At 42.3% G+C, this 18,581-nt stretch overlaps 1 long non-coding RNA gene across 1 annotated transcript in view; it reads right to left on the bottom strand.

The window, feature by feature from the left end:
* Positions 1-8,707: 8,707 nt before the first annotated feature.
* The window catches only part of LOC104917043, an 18,947-nt gene continuing 9,073 nt past the window's right edge, over positions 8,708-18,581 (bottom strand). Inside the window, exon 3 of the long non-coding RNA XR_004162403.1 lies at positions 8,708-11,390. This is a non-coding gene — a long non-coding RNA (uncharacterized LOC104917043). The remainder of the gene's footprint in view (positions 11,391-18,581) is intronic.

The following is an 18,581-nucleotide window of genomic DNA, read 5'->3' as shown; positions in this document are numbered from 1 at the left end:
TCATCTTTTCTTACTGCCATGGAGATCAATAATCTCATGCATGAGGAGAGTTACCGGTATCTGCAGGATGTCCAGAGGATAAAAAATAACACTGCGATACTTACTGTACTGTCTGCCTGAGCACCTGCCTGCAAGTGTCCCAGAGCAACCTGGCTCAAGTTTTTTCTACAGTGCAGAGACAGACGATAAGAAGAGAACTCATCGTCGTTCATTCTACATAATTAATCAGCTATGATAAAAGCTTGATGAAGCAACATTTGCAGTAATGCGGGCTTTAAAAATAGATTGTATAATTCCCTCCATGTTTTCAGTTTCAGTCTACATTCATGTGGAATGGTATGCAAATACATAATCACATCCCTTACTCCCACACGCATGCACTTATAGGAAGGCTCGTCGGTACATACAGGAATAAAACACGCATACCCATGCAAAAAACATGCTTGAGTTGAGGTATTTAAGTATGATAAGAAATATTTACATTATTTTCATCATTGTTTTCAACTGCATATATTGTGCCTTCATAAGATATCATGTAAGCGCAGTGATGTCCTTGTATTAAAGTGCAGAGATGTGAGATGAACACTGCTGGTGAGAGGCACAATGTACATGTTCAGGTGCTTCTCCATTACGTACAAACATTCAAAAGATTTTTATCGTCCTTTTGCATATATCACCGAATAATTGGTTCCAAGGCAATTGCAGTCTCTATTTATTAGATGATACATTTAAAAAAGGAGAAATGGGAAAGGAAGGGAAGGAACAATACATAAAAACTAAAATGGGAGAAAAGAGGAAGTGTTTTCAGTGAAGCTTTTCATAATAAAAGTTACCGTACGTAGACAATGTATCGTATAGATAGATATTGCTACACGATCACACACTGATATCTAAAATCTGTCCAATATGTGTATAAACACATGTATAAATCCATATTTTCATATGTTTGCTCATACCTGTGCACCAGTGTAGGTATATGTATACATGGTGTTTAAATGCTGACCCAACCACAGAACTTTCGCAAGGCGAAGAGAGCACTGAATCTGACACCAAAGTGCCAAGAAAACGGGGCAGGCAGCTTATGCAACGTGCCTGCAGCTCACCCCAAACACGAGGGCAGGTTTCTGCCAGCAGAGCTGGGTGTGCTGTGCGAGCAGCATCAGCCTAGGCAGAGTGGGGATAAAGTCACCGAAATCGCTGACACGGCTCCTCTGCTAGAAAAAGCCCTGCGGTGGCCCAAAAAAAAACCCTCAGCCAATTTCTTTCCTCATCGCATCCTAATATGCACTGCTGTCATGTCTTGGAAAAAAATCAGGGCTTTCTCCTGCAAGAAATAGCAGAAAGGAGGATAAATTGCTTTATCTTTGGCAGAAGTGGAGCAGGCCTTCTGTCATATCCTCGAAGCTGCTCCGAGGAGAGGATTTCCTTGCATGCATTCAGGCAATTATTTCACACTGAACGGGGAGCAGAAACATTTCTGTTTTGCGTCTGAGCCTCCTCCAGGGTCCTTTGTTGCAAATGCCCAGAGACTGCTACCTTGGGACTGGGCTGAGGGGTGCCCACCGCCTGCAGCCCCTGCCTCCCCGAGGTCACACCTTCCTCATTAGTTCATAAAAAGGCAGTGGGACAGCCAACAGAGACTCCCTCCACAGAGTGGCAATTTGATTTCTTAGCTACACTCGGCTTCTCTCTGAACTCCATAGTATTGCTGGCAGTCAGGCACAGCCCTTGGTCCCAGGGATGACACTTTCATTAACTGGGGCACAACTGAATTTCAATTTGGTAGAGCGACAATTTGTTTTCTCATTTCTCTGCTTATATTTACAGGCATCAGATTTTCAGATTTATTCGAGCACACCCACAGTGAATACTGCTTCCTGCAACTTTTATTATTCTGCAGAATGGATCCCAGCAGAACATTAGAAAAATAAAACTGGACATGTAAACTTTATGGCCTGAATCCACCCAGCTGTAATTGAAATAAATACTTGGATGGTTCAGTTCCACTTAAATGAAACTCATACTGATTGTGAGGGTGACAAATATTTATATATATATGGGTACATACGTAAAGATTTATCAATCCTTTGCATCTCTGAATCTTCACCAGAATTTTCACAAAACTTTGTACCTTTGAAAAATGGGAACATGTTCATTTTTTACATTTTGTTATGTTCCCATGTAGCATGGACTTTCATAGAATCATAGAATCCTTTGAGTTGGAAGGTATCTTTAAGTGCCATCTGTCTGAACTCTTCTGCAATGAACAGGGACACCTACAGCTGGATCAGGTTGCTCAGAGCTCTGTCCAGTCTGATCTTGAGTGTCTCCAGGGATGGGGCATCCACCACCTCTCAAGGTAACATGTGCCATTGCCTCACACCCTTATTGTAAAGAATTTCTTCTTTATATCCAGTCAAAATCACAGAATCACAGAATTGCAGGGGTTGGAAGGGACCTCTTGAGATCACTGAGTCCAACCTTCTAAAGCAGGTTCCATCCAGCAGGTCACACAGGTAGGCATCCAGACAGGTTTTGAATATCTCCATAAAAGGAGACTCTACAACCTCTCTGGGCAGCCTGTTCCAGAGTTCCATCATTTTGCTAGTCCCTCTTTAGATAATGAAAGGCGGTTCTCAGGTTTCCCTGGAACTTTCTCTTCTCCAGGCTGAACAGCCCCAGCTCTCTCAGCCTGTCCTCATAAGAAAGATGCTCCATCCCATGGATCATTTTTGTGTCCCTCCTCTGGATGCAATCCAACAGGTCCACATCTCTCCTGTACTGAGGACTCCACATCTGGATGCAGTACTCCAGGTGAGGCCTCACCAGCGCAGAATAGAGGTGCAGGATCACCTCCCTCTCCCTGCTGGCCATGCTTCTTTTGATGCAGCCCAGAATACAGTTGGCTTTCTGCACATTGCTGGCTCACATCCAGCTTACCATCCACCAGTATTCCCAAGTCCTTTTTGGAAGGGCTGTGCTCCATCCTTACATCCCCCAGCTTGAATTACCACAGCCCAGGTGCAAGACCCTGCATGTGAATTTATTGAACCTCATGAGGTTCACCTGGACCCACTGCTTGAGTCTGTTTTTACCTGAAGGACAGCATCTAACTGACTGCCACATTGCCTTTAAGCATAGTAATTAGTTTCATGGTATTTTGAAAGCACTTGGGGCAGAGCTCAAGGAGGGGGGGAGCGTTGCTCTATTTTCATGGAATGAAAGTAGAGCAGATTTGTATGGCTGTGCACAGTTACAGGAATGGCAGCATTTTTGCCATGAGTAGTTCACGAGGGACAGGAGTGTGCTCAGTTTTGGCTGTTTCCAGGTGCTTTCTGTACCCACATGCACAAACCTAATTGCATGAAGAAGCCAGATTTTTGGTAGAGTGCTGTGAGGAGTGAGTGGAAGTTTTAAAGAGCCTTGTACATAAAATGGGTGAAAGATTTCCCAAGACGTGAGGTTTTGTATGGGCATTTCTGAGCAGTCCTTTCACTCTGGTGAGGTAAGGGTATGCCATTGCAGCCCAGAAATAATACAATCCCTGCTCTGCCCTGGCACAGCACCCACAAAACTCAAGCAGGACAGCACGAGGAACACGAAATGCGTGACTATAAAACATCAGCCAAAAGAGAAAAGACAGGTTTAGGAAACAATTAAGCTGCTTAAAAGCTTTGTGAGACTCTTGAGGGGGAAAAAAAAAAAAGAAAGAAAAATGTTCTTACAGCTCTCAGCGAGGTAGAGGAGAGAAGTTCACGCAGCTCTGTCTCACGGTGCTGTTCCACTGACATTTTGCAGATGTGAGCTCACCTTTGTTTAAGGTCAACTTTCCGGTGCTTGAAGTTGCTAATCCTGCTGAGTAGTCAGGCCCCAAATGAGCCTGATCCCGAAGGGAGCTGTCAAGCAGTGCTTCCCTGCTTAACTGATTAAGACCTGCTCCCAGTTTTTCACCGGCAATTGATGGATCTAGTAGTTGTCTTTCCCGTGCAAGGTAGATCAATTGACAAGAAAACTATTTAATGGCAAAGCTTCTAAACGCTTGTCTAAGTCTTTTTTGCATTTTAATAGTGGAGACAAGTTATTCAATCAAGCATGGCACTTTGTGCCACGGTGTCGAGTTGAAACATATCAGCCTCTTTGAAGAAAATGCTTCGGGTCGTATTGTGGACAGAACATCCTGAGACACATTTAATGTGACAGGCTATGTCATCCAATATCTATAAGTTTGGATTGAAAGCAAACTTGTAGAGGTACTCTAAAATGCCATCTAAGCTTGGAAGCAAATAGATTAATTTGCTGGTTTAATCCCTTAAAGGCACTGCTGTGGCTGCATTAGCAGGGTAAGGGTGCAGCTGGCAGCTGGTGCCATGTGGCAGCCCCAGAACTGTCGTCTGCTCAGCTCATGGCTGCAGACTTTGCTTCAGCTCTGTGCAAGCATTTCTTTGGTTGTAGTTTTGTTAGTTTTGCCTTCTCACAAGGTTCCTGAATTTTTCCTATCTTTACTAATTGGAAGCACGGTAGGCTACGCTCTCGCTGAATAGAATAATTTATTTCTAAGTCACTGCTCTTACACATTTATGAATTTGGCATGAAGATATTATATTAATATGGGAAGTTTTCAAACACAGTCTCATTTCCCTAAATTAAAAATGCTGTTCGGAATGAAATCTCACTGATTTTATATGGTCTTTTTTCTTTTTTCTTTTTTTCATTTTGGGAATGTACCGAACTATCCAGCTCAGAAAGAAGCAGTGTAAATGGTTTGGATTTTGTCTAGACTGAGCAGTATTTCAGTTCAAGGAGAACCCATTTGATTTGTTGTAGTAATGGCTCACAGAGAAGGTGGCATAACCTGGTCTACTTTGAGGTACTCAGAGCAAAAAGCAGGCTGACTCTAAGGTAAGAAATTATTCTCCCTAATTCCATCCTGCTTCTCTTGTTCAAGCCAAGCAGTCACTTCTAAGCTGAGCTTTTCATGCTTAAGAGGCTGCCACCTGCACAGGGTTAAGCAAAGCAGGAGAAACCAGCCTGTTGTGCATTGGGTTGTTTGTCCTGCAGGAGATCACAAATAGCAGAACTGCTTTTCACTGCTCTGTCTTTCTTTCAGAGAGCAAAGTAAAAGCAACCCTGCAGCAAAATCACATGTTGCCCTTGGGATTTTCACCTTTTCTCATCATACTTGTTTGTCTGAGCCAGATCATGCTTTGTAGTCTTTCATGTGTGTGGGCAGTCTGAACTAAAGACCTCACAGTGCAGGCAGTTGTAAAACTGCAAGCTGTTAGAAAGCACCATCTATTGCACTGCTCTCAATCACAGTGTTTTTCTGCCTTTAACCATCTTTCCCTGGCATTCAAGTTTGTTAATAGAAGCTGTCTCGCCTTTTAAGCATTAACATGAAATTCATTGGCTTGAAGGATGGGATAAGACTAGTTAGTGTACGATACAGCGCTCATATCTATCTAATTGAAAATGACCATAATTTCCCTGAAAATTTATCTGATAAAAGAAACCAAACAGCCCTTTCATGGTGCCCCAGCTATATTACTCATGTGATACAGTACAATAACAAGTGCAGAAAGGGCTGCTCTATTACCATTGATCGGAGGCTGATGCTCCAGCTGAGCCTGCTGCTATGCTCCAACCACCCTCTAGATCAGGACTGCCACGTGTATCACTTAATAAGGCTTCTCACACTGAAGTTTTGTCAGCCACAGATTCCTGTGGTGCACCAGCTGTCTCAGTATTTACTCTGATTCACAACAAAAAAGTTAAGGCTGCCAAAAAAAATGACCAGATAACTTCCTATTTTTGCACACATAACAGCTGCAGCTATGTTCCCTTCAAGGCATGAAAACTGATCTGAAAATGAATTTTGAGTTTGGGGAGGCTTTAGGAAAAAAAAAAAAAGGAACTTTTCTATTTTTGAGGTTAAAAAGGGTGGAGGAGTAAGTAAAGTGAACAAACCACTTCCCTAACATTCACTGTGTGGTTCTCTCAGTCTTCTTTGGAGGGGAAAGGCAAAAAGCAATGGTTTGAACATCATCTAAGAACATGTCGCCCAGCTGGGTGCAGGCAGGTGTGCTCCTCTTCCACCTGCATTTCAGAATATGCAAAGTGAAGGCACTCATCTGCATGTTTGTGTAGACACATCCTGGGTTTTGAAGCTTGAAATTTGGTCTCAAAATAATCCCTTCTATGCCGAACAGATGTTTGAGAAGTTGCATATAGTTCATTGAAGAAGAGTAGTTCTGAAAGTTAGGCAGCACCCTGAAACAGACTGCTGGGCTAGGGCTGTTGATTCAGTCCAAGTGCACACACAAACCCTGTGCATTCAGCTCGCCTGTCTCGTGACGTCATTCTACAGCCATGACCTAGCAAGTCAACTTCTTCCCTTTCAGTCACAATGTCAGTAATGCTGATAGCACTGTATGCCTCTGTCTCCTGGGGCTGCCATCGAATATCCAAACTGTAAGATTTTGCTAGAATTACAGTTTGATTGCAAAGCTGCGAACATGTAGGCAATGTGCTGAGGGGGCATAAACCACCTTGTCCAAGTCGTGTTTGCGGTCCCTTCTTCTCCTTGCTGATGGTTGTTTTGTGTAAGGACTTCTGATGGCTTGAGGCTCCCCCGAGTTCAGCTTTCTGGCAAGGGTGTTACTGACAAAGTGAGATCTAAGTCACGATGTTTACTAAACACAGACAACTGTGTAACAACATGTCTACACTATGGTGAGACAAAGGAACATTACACTCCAAAGAAATTGTATTTTTCTTTCTGGCTGAGTTGGTTTAATGCCTTCCCATGAAGTAACTTTCCCATGCAGAAGTACTTACTGGTGGCCAAGATGGCACTGAATGCCCCTGGCAGGGAATGAATTCCAAAAGCTGTTCAAGGCAAGCACTGTTCTCAATCTGTGGTCCTCGTTTCCACTGGTTTTCTGTCCTGGATCAGCTGGTGTCCTTGCTGTGACATTCCTCTTTATCTACACAGCAAATACCAATAACAAACCTGCACACAACATTCATTGCAGGGGTTTGCTGACGTGGCAGTCAGAAGTAAGACCGTTTTCCTGCTTCCCTCCTCGGCATGATTTTAGGTTGTTAATTGACATAAAAATAACGTTTCTGCTCCTGCATTTTATCTATTCAAAATACTTTTTTTTTTCCCCACTTGGGAAGACATTGCTTTTCTAGTTGAACTGATCCTTCACTACCCTCAGTATTTAGGATAGATGAGTAATATGAATGCTGAAGTCTTACTCTGCAGTCACTTGCAAGCTGCCTGAATGTCTGGTGCCTTTAATTATCCCCCAAGTGAATGTTGCAACATGACCGCACCACCTGGATGGCTTGGCAGCCAGAGAACTGTGTTAGCTACCTGTATGGTATACTTGCAAGGCTTTGCTTTGCTCCTTAGCAGTATCTATTACACATGCATGCATATGCATTTCCACAAGGCAAGGATTGCTCTATGCAGTGCATGCAGTACCACACTAGAACTCTCTAGGCTACCAGCTGGTATGTCTCAGTGGTGCAAAGCAGCTTTGATCGCAGAATCTCTGTAATTATGTTACTGTATTGCTCTCTTCTAAGTGCTTAGCTAAGCTGGGAAGACATCTGAAAGATGGTTTGGATAGGATGACATCTTGCTCCCATATCGCTGTCATGAATCAGGTGATGGTGCCAGATCCCTCCAAGAGAGCACCAGACCCATTCAAGCCTCACTCATCTGGCTCCATTCAGCTTCTTGGCCAGTATGAAGTGACAAAAACTGGGTGACAATAATAGGGTGACAAGAACAGGATGCCTGTGCTCTGGCACCAACTACTCATCTTTCTTGCAGCTCACAGGGTTGAGTGAGACCGCAGAACTGAACAGGGCTGGGGGTGTTCCCCTGTACTGGAAGGTGCTTTTTCCACCACCCGAAGTACCAATTGCTTCTCCTGATGATGAGTGTTCACACTGGATTCCAGCAGCCATAGGACTGCAAAAGGCATGACTATGTCTACCAAGGGCTCTTGTGTGTTACGTCATGGGAGACTACCCAGTTCCTTCCTACATATGCAATAACGATATTTCCCTCAGGCAGGGAAACTGAGTCATGCAAACTGTCACTGTCTCATCCCTGCTCTGAGAAGCTCATTGGTGATGGCTGTTATCAAGGCAGCATCTGAAAATACACCTGTCAAAAACAGAGACTATGTAAGGGTGAGTCCAAATGAAAAGGGGGCTGCCAAGGTTTAAAATCTCAGAGTGAGAAACAATAGATGGAATTTTGGGAACCGAAGCTGTTCAGCTGAAACATTTTTCTGCCTGAATAAAGGAAGAAGAGCGCGAAGATGTGTGGAGTAGGAAGGATTTCTTTGTGGTTAAGGGTCTCAGGAGCTCTGGCCTCATTTCCCAGCTCTGCTCAGGCTTCTTGTATAACCTTGGCCAAAGTCATGAAATCTCTCTGTGCCACAGCTCCTCCGTTGCTACATGGATTCCCACCTCACCACGCTGCCTCTCTTTCTCTCTCCTGTGTCTGCCTCACCCACCGAGACTGTGAACTCTCTGAGGTGCAGACTGCTTCTCGTTTGTGATTTATCTTTGTTTTGATACAATCATTTCCAATTTGAATTTTTTTTTGTCTGTACTATATCTAGCAACCTCAAGCAGAACCTATAGGTGATACCATAACACAAACAAAGCCACAGCTGAGCTTTCAAAAGGTTCTTTATTTTAAAAAATCAATTCTGAAATGTTCTGCTTCTGATGAGCCAGTAGTAAATTCTAAAACAGATTGGCTTATTGTAACAGCGTAATTGGTTTGCTCTAATGCAGACACTAACTGGCAGGTTCTTATGGTGTTACTGTATGGATTTTTACATAACGCTTTTAATGTTGTAAGCTCTACCTGCTGCAATTAAATATTTGAACATAGTTCTATGCTCAGGGACTGTAAACTTAATTTTGCAAACAGTCAGCAGAGCTTTCCACAGGTGAAATTCTGGTGTTAGCAGTAATCCCTGACATATGGCTGTTATCTCCATGAACTGGGCTCCAATTACCTCACTGGTGATATCCCTGTTGCTGGCAAGAAGCAAATTTCCATAAAGTCACAACGTATCAGTCAGAAGGTTCATGCAGTTGCTGCATTAGCGATGTAATTCATCCTCTAGATAGCAGCGGTTCACCTTATGAATGGAAAAAATTAACCCGGAATCTAACGTAAGTTGGTAAACAAAGATAAAAATTATGAAAACTTCATTTTCCTCCAGAGTGTTTGTTTTTTATTAACACCAACCTCACTAGCAATAAAGCTTGATGCTTTTTCATTAGGGAAAAAGAGAATGTAAATCGACGTGTACAGGTACAGTTGTCACTGAGATTTTATTCACTACTGCTCAGACATACCTATAGTGTTTTCCAGGCAGTAGCAGCTCTTCTTAAGATGAATTTTCTCATCATCTTAGCCACTGGGTAAAGCTGCCACTTCTGCTCAGAGACATATGGGCAGGCCCAAGCCAAAGAGCAAAGCTGTGGCATGCAGAACTGCACCTCATGGTCTCCTCTATGTTTTGTGCCCTCCTCAGAGCTCATCGCTGCTCAGGTCAGTGGACAGAACCAGCCAAAATATTTTCAAGCCATTTCCCAGCTGAAAAGCACCAGGCCCTTTCAGGCTTACCTGGATTGGAAACAGTCTGTCAACATTTTGAACTCTGGGATTTGTCCAAAGTCTTTTTGCCCTTATTCTCCTTTTTAGCCCTGCTTAGATCTCTTCCTGCTATACTTAGACCCACACAAACTGGGAGAGCTTCTGTAAAACACTATATTAGTGTTTGCTCTCCATTTTGAGATTCAGCAGTAGGCCTTAATCCATGGCTCAGCTAGAGAAAGTGGGCTGGAAATGGTGGGCAGATGTCCTGGGAGCCCCCAAAACCATGCTGTTGGGCTTTTCCCTGCCTGGAAAGGGGATACACCCAGCTCTGTGATATACAGTGTTTTGTTACTTCTGTCATGTGGGAAAGCAATCTGGTGGCAGTCGTGTCTTTCCAATTCCAACAGATCCCGTTTCAGAGAGATAACACCAGTGCTACAGGCCTTCCAAGCTAATTGCGGGGACGTCTTCACCGAAGCCATTTTACAGTTCTTGTTCTAACACAAACCTTGCGTTAACAACTTCAAGTGAAGTGAGATAAAACAGTTCCTTTTATGTGCTTTATTTATTTATCTCTAGATCCAAGATAAGCACTTGGCCAAAACAAAATCTCGAGCAGCCCCAGTTCAGTGTCTCGAAACAGGAACCTGTGAGAATCTGCCAGTCACCAACGTTGGAGTCTCCTTGCCAGGTTCATAATTAAATATAGATACACGGTAGATGAAAGTGTGCTACAGTGCTGAGACAGTTTGCTATCACAGCACTGAAAAATGGGAAGCAGATAGTGCAAAGCACACTGTGAGGAGTCAGTGAAGCTCATTTGCAAGGGAAATGCAAATACAAAGCTGATTGCATTCCCTTAAATGGAAATGTGTTTTAAATCTGATAAGAGTGTTCTGAGTGTCTCCTAAGCGTGGGCTCGTCTCCGTGCTGAGTTTCTGTTCTTCAGTGGGTGAGGGAAAGAACACTGCTCTGAAACTGCACACAGGTGAGAGATAGCAATTATTTTCCTCTACGTCTTCCACTATCTGCATAAATTAACATCTAGATAGCCTTTATATCTCCAAAGCACTCCACATATATTAGCTAATTAATGCTCACCATATCCTTCTATATTAAAGAAAGAATTATCCTCATTTTGCTAATGTTGAAATTCGAACAGGAAGATTAAGTGCCAGGGAGTGAATCCAGCTAAGCAGTTTAGTCAAGTCAAAGGGACTAAAAATTAATCATACATTTAAGAGCTTTGGTGGGCTGGGACCTTGATCTTGCACAATGCCAAGCACCTTGTAGAATCAGACTCACCCAAACCCACAGAGGAACCAAGTATGTGAACTTGGCATTGAATTGCTCTCCAGGAACGTAGGACTCAGCATTATGTATGAAGCTACCTCGCACATTCTGAATGAAACTAAAAGTCAGCTGTAGTGTTGGAAACGTACACTCATAGCAAGTAGATAAGACAAAACCTACTTGGTTAGGACATTGCCTACATTAAATGGTGCATGTTCTCTCCACGGTCACATTTCCAGTGTTGCAATATAAGAACCTGCAAACTGTACTCTGTCATTACCTGTAGTGCCTTTGGCAGAAAACATTAGCTGCTACCTGCAAGTTACATGCAGCTCTTGAGGAAGATCATTGTGTCTTCCCACAGCCATGAAAACAGTCTCCTCTCCAAGAATTCTGAAATATTTTTTCCTGGCTTCACAGCAGCAACTTAATCAGCCAAATGATCTGATGATCTTTTCTGGAAAAGAAAAAAAAAAATAAAAAATTTGTAAAAAGTATTTAAAGGGGCCAAGCGCACAGTGCTCTTTGATTACCTTCATTTGGATATATGCAAAGAATTTTCTGAGAGACAAAGAGGAGAGAGCTCTACCTGAATCTTTAACAAGTGTTTGTTTTATCAGGTTCAAGTTCAGGATTAAACCCAGCACAGATAGCCAGCAACATTTACATAGAGCATTCCTAGGGCTGCATAAGGGAATATGTCTTTTCCTTATAGATTTGCTGTGCTTTACTGATATTGCACAAGATTGCAAGTTGTTCTTGTAAGCAGCACTCAACTGCTCTTATGAAAAATCATTCCGATGTGTGTTTGGGGATAAATATTCATCAGCACCTGAATATACTGAGTGGGACATTTTCCTTTTCTAAAGAAACGTCTGTTTTGTTGACATTGAAAATAAACGGTGAGCTTCTGAACAGACCGGTCCATTGTGAGAGTTCCCAAAATTAGGCTAAACGGTTGGTGACTCATTGTTGGGATATTAACCAGAGCAAGATAAATGTGTGTGCAAAGCGAGGGACATGGCTTATCTGATTGGGTTATTGATTGATTTTGAATTAATTTAACAAGGAGACAGGTGCTGAAGGGGTTGAGACTGCAGCCATAGAAAACAGTAAGGGCTCAGCTCTGTCAGCCCCTCCTGGTGCTGATAAGCTAAGAAGGAAAACGTTTTCAGAGGCAGAGGAGGGATAATGGAGAACAGCAGGGCAGGGCAGCTTGTGAAGCCTTGCGCTTGCAGGCAAACAGGAGGCAGCTTTTGTGCATGGGGACAATAAAGTGCCAGCGTGCATGAGGAGTGTGAGGGCCAGCGACAGGGAAACCTGGGACTGGGCAAGCCTTGTGCAAAGAACTTTTTTCCCTGTGCCAATGATGTGTCAGCCCTGCTGCTGTGGCTGCCGGCCAAAGACACGGGTATTGCTATCAAACAAACAAGCCTGAGAGGACTGGATATGATGGAGCAGAGTTCACCTGCGGAAAAGCTCAGGCTCAGCAGTTAAGAGTAACATGAAATGAGGGCAGGGCAAGCAGCAAAGTGTGGAGAGGAAGCCACTGCTGGTCATAGGGGAGGCAGGCAAGTGGCGCCGGTTCCACTGTCCTCAGGCAGTGAGTACATGTGCCACCATGATGGGCACTGCAAGAGGCACCAAGACAGAGAGAGCACCAAGATAGTAACTTTCATCAGCTCCCAGTGAAGTCTGTAAGAGTATGAATGGAAAGCATAAATATTCTTTCAAAAACAACAGCCCAACTTAACTGTTTTAGGGGCCTAGAATTTCTTTGTACAACTGCGATGCAGTAGATAGGCATGGCATGAGGGTAGTCCTTGGTATTTAGCACACATCTCCACACTGCAGATATCGATGTGTTCTCACCCTCTGAACTATGTAGCACTTATTTTTCACATGAGTAAACTAGCTTTAATATTGGCTTTGAATGCAGATAAATACACTGAAGGTATAGATTTCTCACTGCCCCAATAATACTGCATGCATCTCTGGCCTGGATCTCTGGCTTTTCACACTGGTAGCCCAGCTCTAATATTGATTTGGGACGTAGATAGATAGTACACACATTATAGATTTATTTCCATCTTTGTTGAATCTCTGTTGGTTTGGAAAGTAGATAATCTGCAAGAATAAATTTCCCCCATAACATTGCTTTTTGCACATAGAGGATGAGAAAACTTTATACTTCTAGTGTTTCAGTTACTCCCTTTTGCTGACTGTACCTTGCCCTTCCCAGCATCTCATATCTATTGCTGCCTATCTCAGTGAAATGGCTGGGCATTGTCATAACAGAGTGCTTTCACAGTGAGACATCCCATCTGTCTTCCTTTCCCACAGCATTTCAAGTGCCCCTTCACTTGAAAACCTGAGTCTGCCTTTTATCTACTGGTGCACACTCTTAAGCAGGAATGTTGTAAGAATGTCAGGGCTTGGGGTGGGTTTTGTTGTTGTTGTTTTCTGATGACTTGTAGGTGGTATGTGATTTTTACTCAGGGATGTCACATAGTTTGTGGCAGATGGTGTGCTGTTTGTGGTACTACCATGCCACAAGTCAGAGCACCTCAGCAGCCAGCCCTAAAAGTCACTGCACCTGAGCAAGGATGGTCTCCCTCCCAGTGAAATGAAATTCAGTGGTCATAGTACCACACCAAACCACAGCTTGTTATGTTAATGCAGGTCCAGCAAACTTCAAGAAACATGCTTCCTTAGGATGGGCATTACTTCAAAGCAAAGAGCCTGAAATATTCAGACAACAACCTGAACGTTTTGTGACATCCCTCCTTTTAGCATGAGAAATGAATTCTCCAGCTCTATCAGATTTGGTGGCTCTGGGTGGGACATGCATGCCTACCTCAGCAGACAACCTTCTGGCGGCTTCTGTATAGAATAGATACTTGTAGGGCTTCTCCCATCTCTCCCATCCCATCAAGGGAACATTGAAAACAAGTTCCAGTGGCTTGTGTCCTTTTGTGTTGGTTTGTAATGTAGGATGACCAAGTCACATACCGGTGTCAGTATGAATGTCAGAATGTAACTAATAGGCAAATTCCTACCACTACAAAATAACTAAGACATACAAGGGATAGTTGATTCATCTGCTCATGTACAGTCCCAGCCACCATGGTAACTCACCTATTAACAAGTCTTAGCGCTCACCTTGTGTTAAGCATTTTTCTGTGTTCACTTGTTTTTGGCCTACAGAACATTTTTTACATGTCTCTTCCATCATCAGCCAGGCTGTTTGTAATCCACCTGCTTACTTTAATAGGATTTAGTTGTCAAATAGGATTCCCTTTAATTTTATAATCAGTATGAACTTCCTTAACATCTTGCTATTCTTTATTAGCTTCATCAGAATTGCTAGACGATTAATGTAGGCTTGGACTCTTGGTGAAGACCTCAGCATTTTGGAGCTTCCATCTAGTTGGCTGATGACATGCAAAGTATCTTGGGTACCATTAGAGTCAGTGGTACCCCAGTGTCTCTGGAAGCCTATTACTAAACACAAGTGTCCAATACTGTTTGAAGTTTGTGGATGGGTAGAGCATGTGATGCTGGTGGATGTAACACTGGGCTTCTGAAGAGCTCTGCTCTTTTGGAGCAGCTGATGGAGGCAGGAAGGGAGACACCACGGCTTCGCAAATGGTGCAAGGCCTTTACATGTGGGCTAAGACACTGGCTCCTCAGTAGCCTCACCCACTCAGGCCATAGGAAATATCACCTTCACAAGCAAGATTTCTATGTAGCACCACGCTCCAAATCTTCATTTATTTTGCTGTTAATTTACTGCATTTAGGGGATGCTAGCCGGAGCTTTTACTTGACAATGGGATCAAAAGCATAATCACATTGCTTCTTGTTGGGAAAAAAAAACAACCTCACACAAATAGTTTTCAGTAAGGGCATTTTTAAATTTTATTTTATTGCATTTTTGTTTATATGTGTGTGTTTGTTTCTTTTTTACAAGTGCATGTAAGTCTTACTTTTCATCGCACTATCCACAGACCTCAAAAGGCTGGCCAAAACTTTAACCAAATATCATCAAACTTTCATTTCCTGCCTATAGCTGCTCTTATACTATAGTTTAATAGGGAGTTTTATGAATTTTTTTGAGCACAATGGAGATAAAAATAGGAAAGCACAGGATGTTCATCAGGACTTCTTTGTAGAAAAGCCTGAGGCTGCTACCTCTCTCTGGATCCCCATTGTTTCCTAACTTCAACCCTTCAGAGGGAGATGTATCCTTAGCCAATCGCTGAGAGGGAAAATATGCTGCTGGAGGAAATATCTAACTGTGATTTCTCTGCATGAAAAATATGTTTCGTTCATTGTGATCCTTAGCTTTCATGGAGTGGAGTACGGATAGGATTGTAAAATCCACCTCTCTTCAACTGTCTCTTGCTGGTGGGATGAGATGCAGGAAACATGTCCACTGTGTGCATATGAACGACACAATTATCTAGATTATATCACTGATTATGTCTTGATTATATCACTGTCCTTTTCCTTTAGAGTAAATTTATCTTACTTCACCTCACTTTCGAAGTTTTTGTCTGGATTGCTTTCTGAAAAATTTAAGCAAAATTCCTTTTAATAAAGGTGTAGCTGAGCTCATTTTGCTTAATTAGCAGTCTTTAACGTTAGGAAATAAGAGCAGAATACAAAGAGGCTGCCTTGGTGGATTGGAAATCACGAGCATTTCATACTCTCCTTTACACTATAGGACTTTGTGCAAGTACAACTAGCAAGCTTAACAGCTCAAACTCTCCTGGCTTTGAACACTGGAAGTGCTGTTAAATTATTAAGCTTAGACTCAACTGGCAAGGACATTCAGTGTCTGAAGCCTCACCAAACCTCAAGGCAGTTGACAGCAGATTGTATAATGAACAGAGCAAAGAGAAATTAGGATTTTTTAAAGAATTGATTCTCGAGTTCATCCTTCAAAGTGAAAAATTTAAAAACAACAGTTGTAAAACATGAGCCAAGATTGAAACTTAAAAAATTTCCCTTGTAGAAGGAAATGATAACAACTATCACTTCAGGCTGACAGAAAACATAGCAAATCTATTTCAAGATTTTAATCCCTCATGAAATGAAGCACAAAATACAGACATCATTCAAAACACAGAGAAAGAAGTGAAGAATGTAGTGCTTGCTTTGTACAAAAACTCGTGGGTTAAATATAAATTCTGCCTGTGGCAGAGAAAATGGATAGAGCGGAGGTCAGGGAGTTCATGTGGGACTTGTAAGACCAGGATGCCAGTAGCTTTTCAGGTATGAAGAAGAGCTGCATTAAGAGCAGTATCCTTTCATTATACAGTCTGGTGTTTAGGAACTCCTGGGAGTAAATGTAGGTTCAAATCCATTCTGGTTGTTGCAGGAATGAATTCTGGATTTCACATATTCTAGGGATCGCTTTAATCTCTGGACATTTGGCAAAACATGGGAACATGTGCAGCAATACTTCCTTCCCTGTCCACCTGGTTTCATGCATACAAACAACCCATTATTCGGTTTAACCTGTTCTGCTGGTTCAGAAGCCTAGATATTAACGTTTACTAAAATGTTTACTTTCTTTATGACCAAAATGGAAAATGTTGCACACAGAAGCAGTAAAACATTCAAACTGTGATAATGAAGAAACTTTTGTTGTACATCCACTAACTTTTGAGAACTTAAGAACCAGCATAAAAGTAGAACTAAAAAAAACAAAACCAGGTGTAGAGGCATGGGGGAAGATTACACCAGTTGAATCTGGGTCTATTTTTAATACAGAAAAATCAGGTTTACCAAGTTTTAGATAGCGACTCCACATTGTAACACCTCACATCTCCAATTCTACAGAGATCCCCCACTCCTACCTCCTAGTTCCTACCAGAAGGTCTCCATGTGGTTTCCATTAGCTGTCATTTGCAGTAATGATGGGGAACAACTTGGAGCAGCAGCTTAAAACACTGCCACCCTACTGCCAAGAAAAAGCCTATGAATCTCTGTCATATTGCATTTTCTACACTCACAGCCAGTCAAGGTCAAGATGTCCTAAATGTTTACAGGAGATCACTGATGAATGAAGAGCTGTTCAGACATGCTGAATTGCAGATAGCTACTTTAACTGACTTAATTAGAACATGCTCACTATAAATGCTGCGTGAAGATGAATTTTGCTTCTGCTAGCAGCTAAGTGGTCTTTATCGAAAGGCTAAATAGGTTTAGAAAAATTGAGGTACAGGCAAACTTCAAATAAATCATAAAAGGAGGGTGAATAAATAGAGAACTGAGTGCTAGATTGAAATACACACGGTGTTTGGATGGTATGCATATATATCGCACACTCTGATGGTAGTGTCAATTTTCCAGGTCAAGCAGAAAGAGTTATGAGAGAGTTTGACCCAGTTATTGCTGAGACCCTCTGAGGCAATTCAATATTGGATTACTGCAAGTAAAGGGCACACAGAACAAAATACAGTCTTTCTGCTAATTGCTGTGAGCCTGCAAATGCAATTTTTTACCGTAATAAAGAAAGCCAAGTGTTATTCAGGACTTTTGGATTGTACTCAAGACCTGTCACCGGCAGTAGATGCCAGTAATAAATACAGACACATTTCCAGAAACGCAGAAGTATGGAGGTGAGCTCTGTTTTTCTCGTCAGTTAGATTTTTGTATAGGATACATGTTGTAAACAAAAGGAAATTGAGAGTTTTATTATCCTTCAAAGATGCATCTGGATTTTATCAATCCATTTAAAATATTTTGTTGTTGCTTTTATTCCTCATTCCCAGATAAAATAAATTCCTGAACCAAGAAAATAAAAAACAACCCCAAAATAAGCACACGGCAGAGAGGTACAAAGGGTCTTTGTTCTAAATCACCACAATGTTTTCCTTTTATTCCTTCCAGGAATACAGAAAATGAATTCTTTGCTACAGAAGCAGGGTGCAATTTCATTGCATCCCTAAATTTTTATGGAGAGCGCTTCTGTCTTTTATGTTTTATCACCACAGGCGAAAATGCCCTATTTCTGTTCTGACTTCCAGAAAAAAAGGGACTGTGCCCTGTAGCAAACTATGACATGGGAAGATCCTGTTCTGAATGCAGACTTCCTCTGTTATGGCAAATCATCCCTGTCTACTCTACCAAGGACATAGAAACGCTGTAGAGGCACTTGAGAGCATTCGTCTCACCTAACCTGAGGCACTTGCCATGTAGATGTCTCCACCTAAGTTAAACTAGGGTTTCCTTCCTAGACTAATGGCTAGAAACATGCATTTCTAGCTCATGATTCATCTGATCTGGTTTGAGTGATTACCTTAGGACAAGATGAATCACAAGTGAGAAGGGCTCATTTCTCTCTGCTGATAAGAAAAGAGTGGGTAGGAAAATGGTTCTGACAGAGACATCTCCTTTGTAGCTGCCTGCATTTAGGTGAGGTGAATTGCAACCTCTCTTTCAGAAAGAACAGAAATTAGTGTCTGGCCCAAATTCCATAAAACATCAAGGACCACCAACTTCGCTGAGCCCATTTAAATGGTTTGGTCGTGGTTGCTGGGGTTCAGTCAAAAATGTTCTGGCACAGATAAGGCTATGCTTTCTCTGGGTGCGTCACCCTAAGTAGAAGAGTTAGCCACTAAACAAAGTTTCAGGCA

Source organism: Meleagris gallopavo, chromosome 1 (assembly GCF_000146605.3).
Source record: "Meleagris gallopavo isolate NT-WF06-2002-E0010 breed Aviagen turkey brand Nicholas breeding stock chromosome 1, Turkey_5.1, whole genome shotgun sequence".
In the NCBI taxonomy this organism is placed as follows: domain Eukaryota; kingdom Metazoa; phylum Chordata; class Aves; order Galliformes; family Phasianidae; genus Meleagris; species Meleagris gallopavo.
This window is presented reverse-complemented; position numbering and strand designations above follow the sequence as displayed.